Source organism: Myotis nattereri, assembly GCF_964212035.1.
Source record: "Myotis nattereri genome assembly, chromosome: 16".
In the NCBI taxonomy this organism is placed as follows: domain Eukaryota; kingdom Metazoa; phylum Chordata; class Mammalia; order Chiroptera; family Vespertilionidae; genus Myotis; species Myotis nattereri.
The window spans coordinates 13,061,283-13,074,586 of record NC_138091.1 but is presented as its reverse complement, the minus strand read 5'-3'; positions in this window follow the sequence as shown (position 1 = coordinate 13,074,586).

Below are 13,304 nucleotides of genomic sequence, written 5' to 3'. Positions count from 1 at the left end.
TGATGTCAGGCAGTGTGCATTCGCCCTGAAGGGCGGCACTCCTGGGCAGTGGCCCTTCTTCCTTTTAGCAGCGTGTGCTCTGCTCTGTGCAAACAGGAGGGACCCCTGACACCCAGCCTGGTCTCACAGCCAGAGCTGCAGGTCCTTGGCGGGGGGTGGGGGGGGGCGAGGGGGGGCGGGGGGCAGGGGGAGCAGGGGCAGGCCATGGCAGCACACATCCGGATCTGGCTTACAAGTGCCATGTGAGGAAAGCTTCTTCCCCTCACCACTGCCCTTCGCACCCCTCCCTTCACCTCCCTGTGCTCAGGGCGGACAGCTTCCTTCCTGTCCCTCCGAGCTCTCCGAGTGTCCCTGTCTGTTGCAATGGCTCGAACTCCTTCAGCTCAATTCCAGACCTTCCAGGGCAGCCCCCCCATGCTCCAAGCAGCCCGCGCTCCTCTGGCCCAGTCGCTATGAAAGGCTGCTCTCTGAGTTCCAGAAGGACAGCGAGCTAATCAGCGTAGCTCACCTTTGTCATCGCGGGTGCTTGCTGATAGGGGCAGGGGTTCTCAGCACGGCTGAGGGCAGAATCCCTGAGAGATTTAGCAACAACACCAAAACCAAATCCACAGCCCCGTCTCAATACAAAGAAATCAGTTCCTCCTTCCTCCCTCCCTTCCTCCCTTCCTCCCTTCCTCCCTCTCTTCCTTTCATTTTTCCTTCTTTATTCATGTTTGGAGCTGGGTATTTGCAGTCAGTGAATCATGGATAGATCAACATTGAATTAACAATTATTTATTGAGCACCACCATTGTGCACGCACTGTTCTGGAGCTGGGCACATGGCCATGACAGGGACAGAGCAAGCCCCCACTGGCGGAGGTGCATTCTGGGTGAGCGTGAGGGCAGACAGCAGGTGAGCCATGAAGAAGCAGAGCCATTTCCGAGAGTGAAACGTGCTGTGTGTGTTGGAAAGAGACTGAGGGGTGTTGCTAACTTAGTACAGAAGCTTCTGGAAGGCTCACTAGTCCTCAGAGGGCCTGCAGTAACCATCAGGAACTGTCTGGGGCAGAGAGGTCAAGGCCGAGGGAGCTGAGAGTCAGCCATCCCCAGACAACAGTCTGTTTGACACATTTCAGGAGCAGAAATTAAGGCCACCGAAGCTGGAGGAATCAGCTGAGTGCCGAAAACCAAGCTGGAGAAGGAACCCGTGGGTGTATTTTTAGGGGCAGGCTTGCTGGGAGAAGTCATTTGCTTTGATGGCAGTGGTTCTCCTCTCTGGCGCTGGAAGCAGACCTCCTGCTCCCTGCGCTGGCCTGTCTGCAGCCGGAGCAGAGGGGTCTGCACACGGGCTCCTCCAGGGCCCTGCGCTTCCCGAGGTCTGCGGGGCTCACAGCCCAGGGGGGCCTGGAGCCCGCTCTCCACCTGCTCCTCCAGCCTGGAGAAGCGGGGACTCTCTCCTCCAGAGAAGCCTGGGCCTTGGGGCAGGTTGATGCTGCTTTGGGCGGGAAGGATGAGGTGGGATAATGCGGGTGAGCTGGGAGCTGCGGCCCTGCAGCTGGCACCTAGAACGCACCACTGAAGGCTCCTGCCACTCTCTCCCCCGCTCCACCCAGCAAAGGGCAGAGAAAAGACACTTCCCATCCCCAACCTGGGTCCCAGTGAAAGCGAGGAAATTGAATTGATCAATGAGCAACGTGTAACGATGATGACTTTCAAACCTGAGAACTGGCTTCTTCCCACCAAAGAGAACGGAAACACTGTCCTTATCTGACTCCCAGAATGGCTGGCTCCCAGCTTCTCTCTCACGGTAATCTCTTCCCAGATGTGGGCCAGGCCACCAGCGGCCCTGCGCCTCCTTAGCAGCGCCCAGCGGCTCCAGTTCTGCCAACCCGGCGGCTCCTGTCCCAGGGAGGGCTTGTTTTTTTTTGGGGTGGGGGTGGGGTACACATGGGATCTCTGCTGGATTCTGCATGTTGCCCCCTAGAGTGAATACTTCTCCCCAGTTGAGTATTTTCCTGCCTCCAGTTAAAATTATTTTTGGAAGCACGTTGCCCGGAGTGAGTGGAATTCCAACATCGTCTCCGCTCAGTTTGTTGCTCTGGGTCTCACTTTGCCAAACCACAGTCCCCACCCCTCGAGCTGTGAGACATCCGGGCAGCACCCCCTCCCCAGCTGCTGAGCCGAACGCTGGGTGATGGCCATTCGTGTCTGTTGCTCTGTTTGACGCCTTCTTGCTGCGTGTGGTCATTTGCCTGTGTGGACATCAGCCACTGCTTGTCACGCAGGCCAGTGAGCTGAGCCGCCGTGTGGTGGGCAAGCCCTGGGCGTGGGGTCTGACACCTGGCTGGGAGTGTGGCTTTGCCACTCAACACATCCCTCCCACATCTTGGGAGTGGAGAGAGGACCCAGACAACCTCAGTTGAATCAAGACCATGTGAGAATCAAAATCTGAGCGGTGCAAACTCGAAGCGCTCTCGGAATAGTAGGGTTCCTGGCTACAGGGAAGTCAGTGCGAGAAGGTTCTTAGCACTTGGTTCTAGCATAGTGGTTCTCAACCTTCTGGCCCTTTAAATACAGTTTCTTATGTTGTGACCCAACCATAAAATTATTTTCGTTGCTACTTCATAACTGTGATGTTGCTACTGTTATGAATCATAATGTAACTATCTGATATGCAGGATGGTCTTAGGTGACCCCTGTGAAAGGGTCGTTCGACCACCAAAGGGGTTGCGACCCACAGGTTGAGAACCACTGTTAGCAGCTCCAAGGAGCCAGAAACAGAAAAGGGGAAGCTTGGAGAGGCCCAGGCTGGAGTTGGTGAAAGGGGATGGAGAGGAGGCAGCAGACTTTGAAATCCCTCCGACATCTCCGACTGGGGGGGTGGGGACGGGTGAGGGAGGGGGTGGGTAGGGGGGGCCTGCCATGTGGGCTGGCCTGGAGCACTTCCCCTCCTTCCCCCTCCTCTCTCAGAAACTGCTTCTGCCCTGCCCAGGGCCAGGCAGCCTGGGAGTCGGAAGGGTCTCCGACAGGGGAACTGGCCTCCTCTCGAATGCCTCCATCGTCCAGGTAGGAAATGATTGACAGTGAAATGGAGTTTGGACCATCTTAGCTGAGTGCATCGAGATTTCTGTGTTCAGAGGAAACAAGGGCAAATGACGATAGCATCACTGTGAAGAGCGGCCGGACCCTGAGACGTCATGACCCTTTCCGGCTCCTCATCTGACAAAGGCGTGGCCCGTGCCGGGCTGTCCTGGAAAGGGAGCGTGGCCTGGGTGAGAGGGTAGTGGGCCTGGGCTGTGGGCCGGAGAAACGTGGTAGAAGAATCACGTCCTTCAGAATTTCAGCCTCCAGTTTGCAAATCAGGCAGCGGAAGCCATTTGTCCAAGTTCATGTAAATGGTTAGTGACAAAGGTCCTGGGCCCCTGACAGCCTCGCACAGCGTTCATGGGAAATGAGAGGAAGTACATGAGCGCCTCTGACCCCTTCACAGCCGGGGCCGGGACAGCGACAGAAACACAGCTGGGTCTACGGGCCTCAGGAGGTGGGGCTGGCAGGTAAAATGCAGGACACCGAGTTCACCTTAGATGGCAGGTAAACGTGAAGAAATGCTTAGTATAAGTATATTCCACACCTGTGTTTTGGGACATACTTATGCCAGACATATACTCACCATTGATCTGAAATTCTCCATTGACATTTGCTAAGCCTGACAATGCTACAAAGGAAGACGTGCACGCTGACGGTGTTTATGAGGCTGACCTGGGCCGCGTGAGCTTGTGCGGCCTCCGCACAGAGGCAGCCCTGAGAGCTTGCTGGGAGTTCCTAGGACGCAGCTACATCAGCAGCAGGGCCAAGTCTCGTCGTCACGACACCAGCACAGTCCCATCGCTTCCTCACCGCCAGATGCTCGCTCGCCCTGGTAGACACAATACGGAGAGGTTTGGCAGATCTGCTCGCCGTCCTCTGGAAGTCTGGCATCTGGCATCCGTCGCTCTCGAGTTCATCGTGTACTGGGGCCGGATCTCCAACTCAGTTCTCGGATCTACGCTGACCCCGTGCCCCTCTCCCCTCCTTCCCCAACGGGGCCCAGCACTTGCTACCAGCATTTTCAAGGATTCGGCCGCAGTCGGGACGTGCTTTGCATTTTGTTCATATTTTGGCCCGAGACGCTCGTGCACATACAGTTGTTTTACTTCAGTCTGCTGATAAAGCTCAGACTCTGCAGACTTCTTTTTCCTGCTGTTATGCAGGAAGCCCAGCAAGAGAATCGGGTTTTTTTGTTCCCTCTCAGAGCACAGTGAACGGACATAAATCCTGTCCGTGGAATAACACTCTGGCCCCGTTAAGGAGATGGATGGAGAACAGGGCTTTCAAGCCACACTGGAGGCCCCGAGCAGGTTAGGGCTTCTTCGGAGAAAAGGCGCACTCACTGATTTGATTATTCATTCATTCAACCCACTCCACTGGCCCCGGGTGGCGCGGGGAGAGGTGAGCAGCCGAGGGACGCAGTAGTGAGAGACTTCGCCGCTCTGGTCAGCCTGCCTGGGTCTTGGCTCTGCTGCCCATTCGTTGAGCAGGTTTGGAAAAGTTGCTTTGTTTCTCGGCCACTCCATTCCCTCCTCTGCAAAACAGGATTCATACCAGCACTGACTTCATAGGGTTGCTGTGACAATGCAACGAGGGTTCCTGTAACTGCCTGAGAACAATGCCTGACATTTAGTAAGTCCTTCATAAATGTGAGCTCTCACAGTGGATGTGCTTTGATCCTGAAAAGGGCAGGTCCTGTCTCTGGAAGTAAAATGCAGAGTTATTGTTTGGCAGAAGGGCTTCTGAGTCACGGCTGGGGAGCCTCGTCCTGTGCCTCAAAGCCGTCATGATCATCTCGCTCCCCTGGCCAGCACTGGGTCTAGCAATTGGCCACGGTTCAGCATCCTGGCTAATGAGGTACAAATAAATACCTTCTTGCTGAGACTTCTGGAAAATCTCGTCTTCCTGATTAAAAACAAGAGAGAGGATGCCCTTTTGGCCTGGAACATGATTACGATGCTTGGAGGTGCAGCAGCCATTTTGTGACCCTGAGGTCACAGCACAGGGACAAAGGACAACACGCTAAGGGTAATAAAAAAGGAAGAACCCAGGTCTCTAAGGGTATATTCAAGTAACTCTATCACATCACCTACCTCTAGACTGCTTGGTAAGTGAGGAAAATGAACAGTTTTTAAGCCACAGTAACCACATTTTCCATCATTGTCAGCTAAATGGAGTTTTCAATGATACAGCCATATTAACAAAAATGCAGTCTCTGTTTTCAAGTAAATCATAGCCAGATGCAGAAAAAAAAAATACAATGTGTCCTGGTACAATAAGATGAACAAGCCTGTGCACACAGGACAGGAACAACCAGTGAGGTACCGGGGTATCTTATCTATATATATAAAAGCCTAATATGCAAAGTGTCCTCCTGGGAGTTTGACAGACCGGGAGTTCAATCTCTCAGTATGACATGCGCTGACCACCAGGGAGCGGCACGGAATGAAGGGACGCCCTGGCTGGCAGCTGGCAGCCACTAGGGACCCATCCATGTACAAATTTCATGCACTGGGCCTCTAGTTGGATTATAAAAACAGTTCTGCGCTCTACCGCAGACTCTTGACCCCCATGCACAGACCTGTTGTGCATCTCCTGGTTCTCAGCCAGAACACCCTTCTATAGAAAGGAGGAAAGTCCCCCTCATAATGACAGACGATGGTCACACAGTCTTTGTGCTTCCCAGGCAGAGGCTGAGGCAGCTCAGTCTTCTTCCTGTCCCGCTCTCAGGATGCTGACCTTTATGCGTGGCCTGGATCTTGCCTCTTCACTCCTTTATCACTTGCGCTGAAGCCGGCCTATCTAATGACATCCCTGACATAACAAGAAATAGATATTTGGTCTCTGCCCTCCGTTCGGGACACAGAGCTCCTAAATCCCTAGGAATTTTCTGGGAGGTGTCTTTTCTTCCAATGAGGTGACTCCTAGTGAGCTCCTGAATATCTTCAGGATGGTGACTGGTCCCCAGAGAGACCGAGCCATGAGTTTCAGGCCACCTCCCGTCCTCCGGGGAGGGAAGAGGATGGAGAGTCAGCTGATCATGCCTTCATGCTGAAACCTCCATAAATTCCCTAAACAGGGGCCCAGAGAGCTTTCGGGCTGTGGACACATCCATGTGCTGTGGCCCAACCTTATGGGGCAGAAACACCTGCACCTGGACCCTCCCAGACCTCACCCTGGGCACCTTTTCACCTCACTGTCCATCTGGTTAACCGGGAGTGTCTCCCTGAGTTCTCTGAGCCATTCTAGCAAATTATCAAGCCTGCGGAGGGGGGTCCTGGGAACCCTGGCTTATAGCCAGGTGGTTGGAAGTTGAAGTGGCACCCTGGGCCTCGAAGCGAGGGCAGTCTTGGGGAACCGAGCCCTAAAACTTTGGGGTCCGCTCAGACTCCGGGTAGTGTCAGAATTGAATTGTCTGGCTGGACACCCAGTGGTGTCCAGGGAGAACTGGTCAGTGAGGGGAAGTCCCTCACTCATTCGGTGTCGGGTGTTATGAGTAGAGAAGAGAAAGACACGGGTTTCTCAGTTTACCATCTTTATTTATTTGTAACCTGCTAACTGCAGCCGACTGCCTTGCTGGGGAGCCATCTGTGTTTGGTTGACCACAGAGGACAAAAGGATCATAGACAGGAAAAGGATGGGCTGGAGGCTGAGCCATCACACAAACTCTGCTGGTGTCAGGGCTGGGAGAGGAGGTGCTGGAGAGGACACGCCCAGGAGAGGACACACCGAGGAGAGGAGGAGCCAAGGAGAGGAGGAGCCAAGGAGAGGAGGGACGGGCTGCATCTGGCGGGGGTTGGGGGTGGGGGTGGGGTGTGGGGGGGTGGAGTGGCCTAGGGGGCAGCAGCATCGAGTGCCAGCGAGGAGCTGAGCATGGGGGTGAGGGGCACCTGGCCCGGAGAGCCACCTGGGTTCCTGAAACAAGAATGTGGGATTGTGGGAAATCTTTTTGGCAGACGTGGGCAGGCGAGGTGGAAATAGTACTGAGAAAAGGTTTGCAGTCCGGGAAAGAAGAATCTTCAAAACCAGCTTAGAGGGTTAATTGGCTCCTTAAAGTCTGAAGTGGACACAGGGCATCTGAGTCACTCTGGGCTCCACTTTGCTGGCCTCAACCTAAGTCCTGCTGACAGAATTCATCAGTGAGTTTCTGCTCAAACAGCAGATTGAAAAGTGTAACCATCAGCCAGGGAATGTCTTCACGGCACAATTTATTTCCCCTTCAACCTGGAAGTGGTTTCTGTATCTTAGAGCTCACAGTCTGGGAGAGGGTTTCTCTCGGCTAAGTTGGCCTGTCTCTATTAAGAGAAAATCAATTCAAATAAAAAGTTAGAGCCTTGCCAGGTAGCACAGCTGGTTGGAATGTCATCTCTACACCAAAAGGTTGAGGGGTGAATCCAGGTCAGGGCACATATCCAGGTTTCGGGTTGGACCACTGGTTGGGTAGCCATAGGTGACAACTGTCCGATCTTTCTCTCTCTCTCTCTCTTTCTCTCTCTCTCTTTCTCTCTCTCTCTCTCTCTCTCTCTCTCTCTCTCTCTCTCTCTCTTCAAATCAATAAAAACATGTCCTCAGGTGAGGATAAAAAACAGTTAGAGATGTTAGGTAGTATGACAATTTGTATGAGAATTTTTAAACTGATTTAGAGCTTTACATGCATTAATTCTGGGAGGTTGGTACTATTGCGAGCCCCAGTTTGCAGGTGAGACAGCCGAGGCTCAGCGGGGTTAGGATCACAGGGTAGGGAAGTATCAAGCAGCTGCTGAGTCGGGGGCAGCATCTGGACCCCAGCTATAGCACCTGGGGTCTTAAGCACTATAAGCATATCAACCTCAAAGGCTAACACGGGCCAAATAAAGGAGGCATGCGGCCCGCGGGCCATGAGTTTGTCATGCTTGCACTATACTGTGCTGCTTCTCATTGTTTAGTTCAAATGGCTGGAATTGTAGGACCAAGTCCCCAGGGCATATAACAGCCACTTCATAGTCTGGATGTTGCACAGAGATGAAACAGAACATTCAGTGGGAAATGTCTGTCCTCTACACCGGTGGTTACTGGAGCAGTGCTGGATTTCAGCTCCGAGTTCCTACTGTGGGAGTCTGCTCCGGAGAAGTGAGCTGGAGCCCGAGGGCAGCTATGTCCCGGGGGGACAGAGTGGGGGTGGGGGTGGGGGGGAGAGGGAGGTCTTTGCCTGCTAGAAGCGCCTGGAGCCTAGAGGGAGGAGCTGTACAACTCCCTTACCAACAAGTATGGGAGGAGGCAAAGCCCCAGAAGGGACATCATAACATTTATGAGAATTTTCTAAAACAGTAGAAGGCATGTTATGATCTGACTGACACTTAAGCTTTCTGCCTGTGAATGTCAGTTATATCTCAAAAGCACTGATTTTTACATTCAAATAAGCTTTGAAATTTTTAGAGTCAACAGAGGATTGTTTTATGAGAGATAAGGGAATACGCTGGAGCAATGAAGGAAGGGACAGGTACTGCTCATTGCAGGGCAGTTCAGGCCCTGTGGCCAAGGCCAGTCTGAGGATGCACATGACCTCCTGTGAAGGGCCCAGAGATCCCATTGGATATGGAGCCAGTCTCGGTCAGGTAGGTTAATGCCAGCTAAGTGAGGATGAACTGCAGGGGAAAGTCAGGTTTACTCGAGGAGCACTCTGACTCCTTTAGGGCTATGAATTCGAACATCTGGGAGGAAGGGCCTGGTGCTTTAAGTTACACTCAGAGGACCCAGAAGTCCTTGTTCACTGTGCCTGGAGCTTGTGGCCATTGTTAATGTGGGCAAAGAGTCAGCAGAGGGTTGGAAAGGTTTTGTTAATGAAATAAGTAGCTTCATTCAAAATCTACACCCACAGGGCTGTGCACAGATTCCTTTCATTGCTGCTTAAGAAAGAAAAATTGGGTGGAAAGAAGACCAGAGGATATCTACATGGTCAGGAGGACAGAGCAAGGGGGCTCGGGGCTCCCAGCTTAAAGTCCGGCTGAACAGACCCCAACTCTTCGATGAGGAGCAGGTTCAAAATCGGTAAATTCACCCAAAGCAGGAATCACTCCCATCTACTTCCCCGGAGCCAACGCAGCAGACATGGGCTCTGTTCCACAGATTCAAATGAAATCAGCAACGGGCCCTCCTGCTCTTGTGGCAAGACATTCACCTTAGCCAGAGCGGAGGTCTCACCTCCCTCCTCTCCCCGCCGCCGTCACCGCAGTCTTCCAAGGCCCCGCAGGGAGCGGTGTTGGCCAGGTTGCCATGGATTCTGGCCTTCCCTTGCTGCTGGTGAGATGCTCATTATTCGATGGTTCTGCATTTTTCTGAGAATCCCTGCTGAGCTGGGACTCAGTGTGCAGACGTCAGCTCCCCAGCCGGCACCAGGCAGCTGTTCGGAGCAAGGTAGGTGCTCCTCACATTCCTAGGCTACACGCTCCTCTGAGCATTGGTCTGAGGATGATAAGCTGTGCTAAAAAAACCACATTTTTTAAAAAGGGAAGAATTCACAACTACCAAAGAAGCATAAAGCGAGCATGTTTCAAGGATTTTATTGATCTCACTAATGAATGGAGGAACCAGTAAGAGGGTAGCATCAGTTCAAAGGAGAACAGGAAGAGCACACGAGTGTTAGCCCGGAGAAATATGGAAGTGAGTGTGCAATAGGAGCAAGGCTGGCCATATCTACAGACGATGATCAACTACTGCATCTTATGCAGACAACATCCCTTTGTGTGTCTAAGGTCGAGTCACATGCGTCACATACCGAGCGGGACAAGGACCGGCACAGGTCCTGGCAGAGCAGGTAGCTCTGAAGGGTCGCCTAGTGTCTGATTGAAAGGACACGCATGAAGCTTTTCCCACTCATCGCAAAGTCTTTCACAGTTTTTCCTGACTGCTGACTACGTCAACACGTGAGATTCAGGCAGAAGTTGAGCAGCTAGGCAATTCTCAGTGGCTGAAGCCTGTGGCTGTAATAAACGGGATCAGAGGGTTAAGGAGGGCGCCAGGGTCAGGTGTGTGCACAGGGGTGTGATATAGAGGGAATCTTATCAGAGAAGCTTTCGGGGGCAGTAGAGGTGGTAAGAAAGCTGCAGTCCTTGACCTGGGGGCAAGTAAGATGTCAATTTTGATGTGAGAGGGTCAGGAATCCTACACTTTTCATGGAACAATTTCAGATTTGCCTTGATAAGAACTTGCCAAGGAAGAAAAGCAAAAAACTACATTCGGTAGAGTAGTTAGGTGGTGGGTTCCCAAATGGGGGCTGATTTCTGTCCGATTTCCTTAAATTTTCATTCTTTAATGCTGCTTGCATTCGTTTAATGCTCCTGGTGTCCTGGCTTCTTCCCACCACCCTTATCCCTCCCAGTGTCCAGTGCTCTCACCTCCACCCTCCTCCCTCCTGGTGCCAGCTCCCTTCCTGCCACCTATTTGCTCCCACGGATCAGTTTCTTAGAGAACAGTCACACCTCTCGGATCTCACGAGCAGCTAAGTCATGGCTTGTAAAAAAGTGCTCGAAATCTCCCCGTGTCCATAGAAATAATTGTATTTCCCCTTGAACATTTTATTTACGCTTTTGATTTTGAAATAATTTTAGATTTGCCAGATGTTTGTGAAAATAGTGCGGATAGTTCCTGTGTACAGCTCGCCCCGTTTCTTACATTTATCTGATATACTTGTCAAAACTTAGAAACATTACTATTAACTGAACTCCAGACTTTATTTAGCTTTCAGCTATTTTCCCACTAATGTTCTCTTTCTATTCCAGGATCCGATTCGGGTTCCACACTGCAGTCGGTTTCCAGGTCTCCACAGGCTCCTGTGGTCCATCATTCCTCAGTCATTCCTTGTTTTATTGACTGTGACAGTTTGAAGAGTACTGACTATCTTGTTGAATTTCCCCCATTGGGGATTGTCTGATGGCTTCCCATGATTTGATTGTGTTTATGGGATTTTGGAAAGAAAACCATGGATATGAAGCGGCCTCCCTATCACATCACATGGAGGGAACATGACGTCACTGGTGGGGCGGCGAGCGGGGGTGGGGGTGGGGGTGGGGGCGGGACCTTCATCACCTGGCTCAGGTGTTTTGCCAGGTTCCTCCATTGTACAGTTGCTGCCTTCCCTTTTCTTCTTTATTTTTTTGTAATTAAATCACAATGTGATTTGTAATTTCCACCTCCACTCTCTGGAATGAGTTAGACAATTGCTTTTTTCTTTTTTTTTCCATGAAAAGTTCTAACGACTCCACTAATAAAAGCATCTGAGCCTAAAGTCTTTCCGGAAATAATTAAATAAAATTTCCCCCCAAATTTCTCTGCTTATTTATTAAAGTCATCTACATCTTCTAATGTCCGAATTTTTGGTGATTAAAAAATAAAATGATCAATTTCATTGAGATTTTGAGATTGATTAGACAGTGTTTCTATTCTTGTATATTTGAAACTTTTTTTTTCTGATTTTTAATACAGATGTGCATTTTCTTTACATGAGCAGAACAGAAATGCTCCATGTTTTGTTTCAGGTTGTTGTACGTGTGGAGGAAGTGGGAGGGCACTCCACATTGGCCAAGCCTCACGTGTAAAGGCCCAGACCTGGGAATGAATGAGGTGCACATTGAAACAGCGAGGGAGGGACTTCCCGGAGCAAAGCACACTGGCGCCCAGGGGCCGATCCCGGCACTTGAATCAGGTCACGGAGATGGTGAGCCGTTGACTCATAAAGACTAGTTTATCCTCACTTCCCTTAGACCAGCAGTTCTCAACCTATGGGTCGCGACCCCTTTGGGGGTCGAATGACCCTTTCTCGGGGGTCGCCTAAGACCATCGGAAAACACATATATAATTACATATTGTTTTGTGATTAATCACTATGCTTTAATTATGTTCAATTTGTAACAATGAAATTGGGGGTCACCACAACATGAGGAACTGTATTAAAGGGTCACGGCATTAAGAAGGTTGAGAACCACTGCTTTAGAGCAAGCATGTCAAACTCCTGGTCCGCGGGCCACATGTGGCCCACAACTAGTATTTTTGCGGCCCAGCCAATATAACAGTATGTAAGAAACCTTTTAATAAAAATTTCGTAACTTAATTTTTACAGTATCCTGTTATACACAATTATTAATAATGAACTACTATGTTTGTTAATGACTGATGACTATAATTATGTTGCATTCATTTCCCTTACATGCCTTACGCGCAGGCACACCATTTCTCTCCACTAATAGTAGCAGCGAATATTTTAGCAGCCAATGGCTGAATCCTTAGTCTTGGACTGGCTTGTTTGGTGTGTGCAACAGGAAATACTTTGCTTTTGGAGAACAAGAAAAATAGGCTTATTTGTGTTACGCTTATTAATTTGTGCTTATTAATTCAGTGTCTTGTATGTTAATGTTCAAGAAAAAATATTAATTTTTATTAAAATGTTCTATTATTTTATGTTAATGATGACTCATGTATTTCAGCCCTTTGTATTCAGCATGTCTCTATCGAAATAAACCTATGTTTCTATGAACATTGAAGCTTTTGTCTTTTTGGGGCCCACATAAACTTACACCTTGTTTATTTGGCCCATGTTAGCCTTTGAGCTTGACATACTTGGCCAGAGGCTCTTTTTGTCAGGTGTTTGGCTTGAGAGTGGACAAGGAACATCACACCCTGGAGAGAGCACAGAATAAGCCTCCCCCCACCCTCTCCCACCCACACGATTTTCTGCTACATCGCACAAGGCCTGGTTATGCCAGCCACACAGGACTTCCCACCAGTGTGAGAACTAGTGCCCTTTTGCATCATATACTAAAGGGAGTAAGTAGTTTTGGAAGTTTGGGGCAGGAAAAGTCATAGAATATCATCCCCGGTGTGGGACCTCTGGCTCAAAGCTATCTCCCACTCCCCTCACTTTAAGAATATGAAAACCGTGGTTAGTTAAGCAAGACAAAAGCAATCTTCCAAGAGCGCAGAAAATCAGTGGGGACTCCTGGATTGGAATCCAGATTTCTTTCCTCCTGCAGGAGCGCTCGTTCCCGATGCCCCACGGCCTTCTTTTGGACCAAACAGACCTGGAGGCCATATAGAGAGTCAGAGACAAGTTTGAAGGCACTAAATCCGGGGAGATTTTCACAGCCCAGTGTCTCTGCTGTGGCTGTGGTGGGCGGGTGCTCAGGGCCTGTCCTGGTCAGGCCGCTCATGCCCGGAGGAACGCAAGAAGCCCCCAGCAGCACTGGACCAGCCCCGGGAAAACAG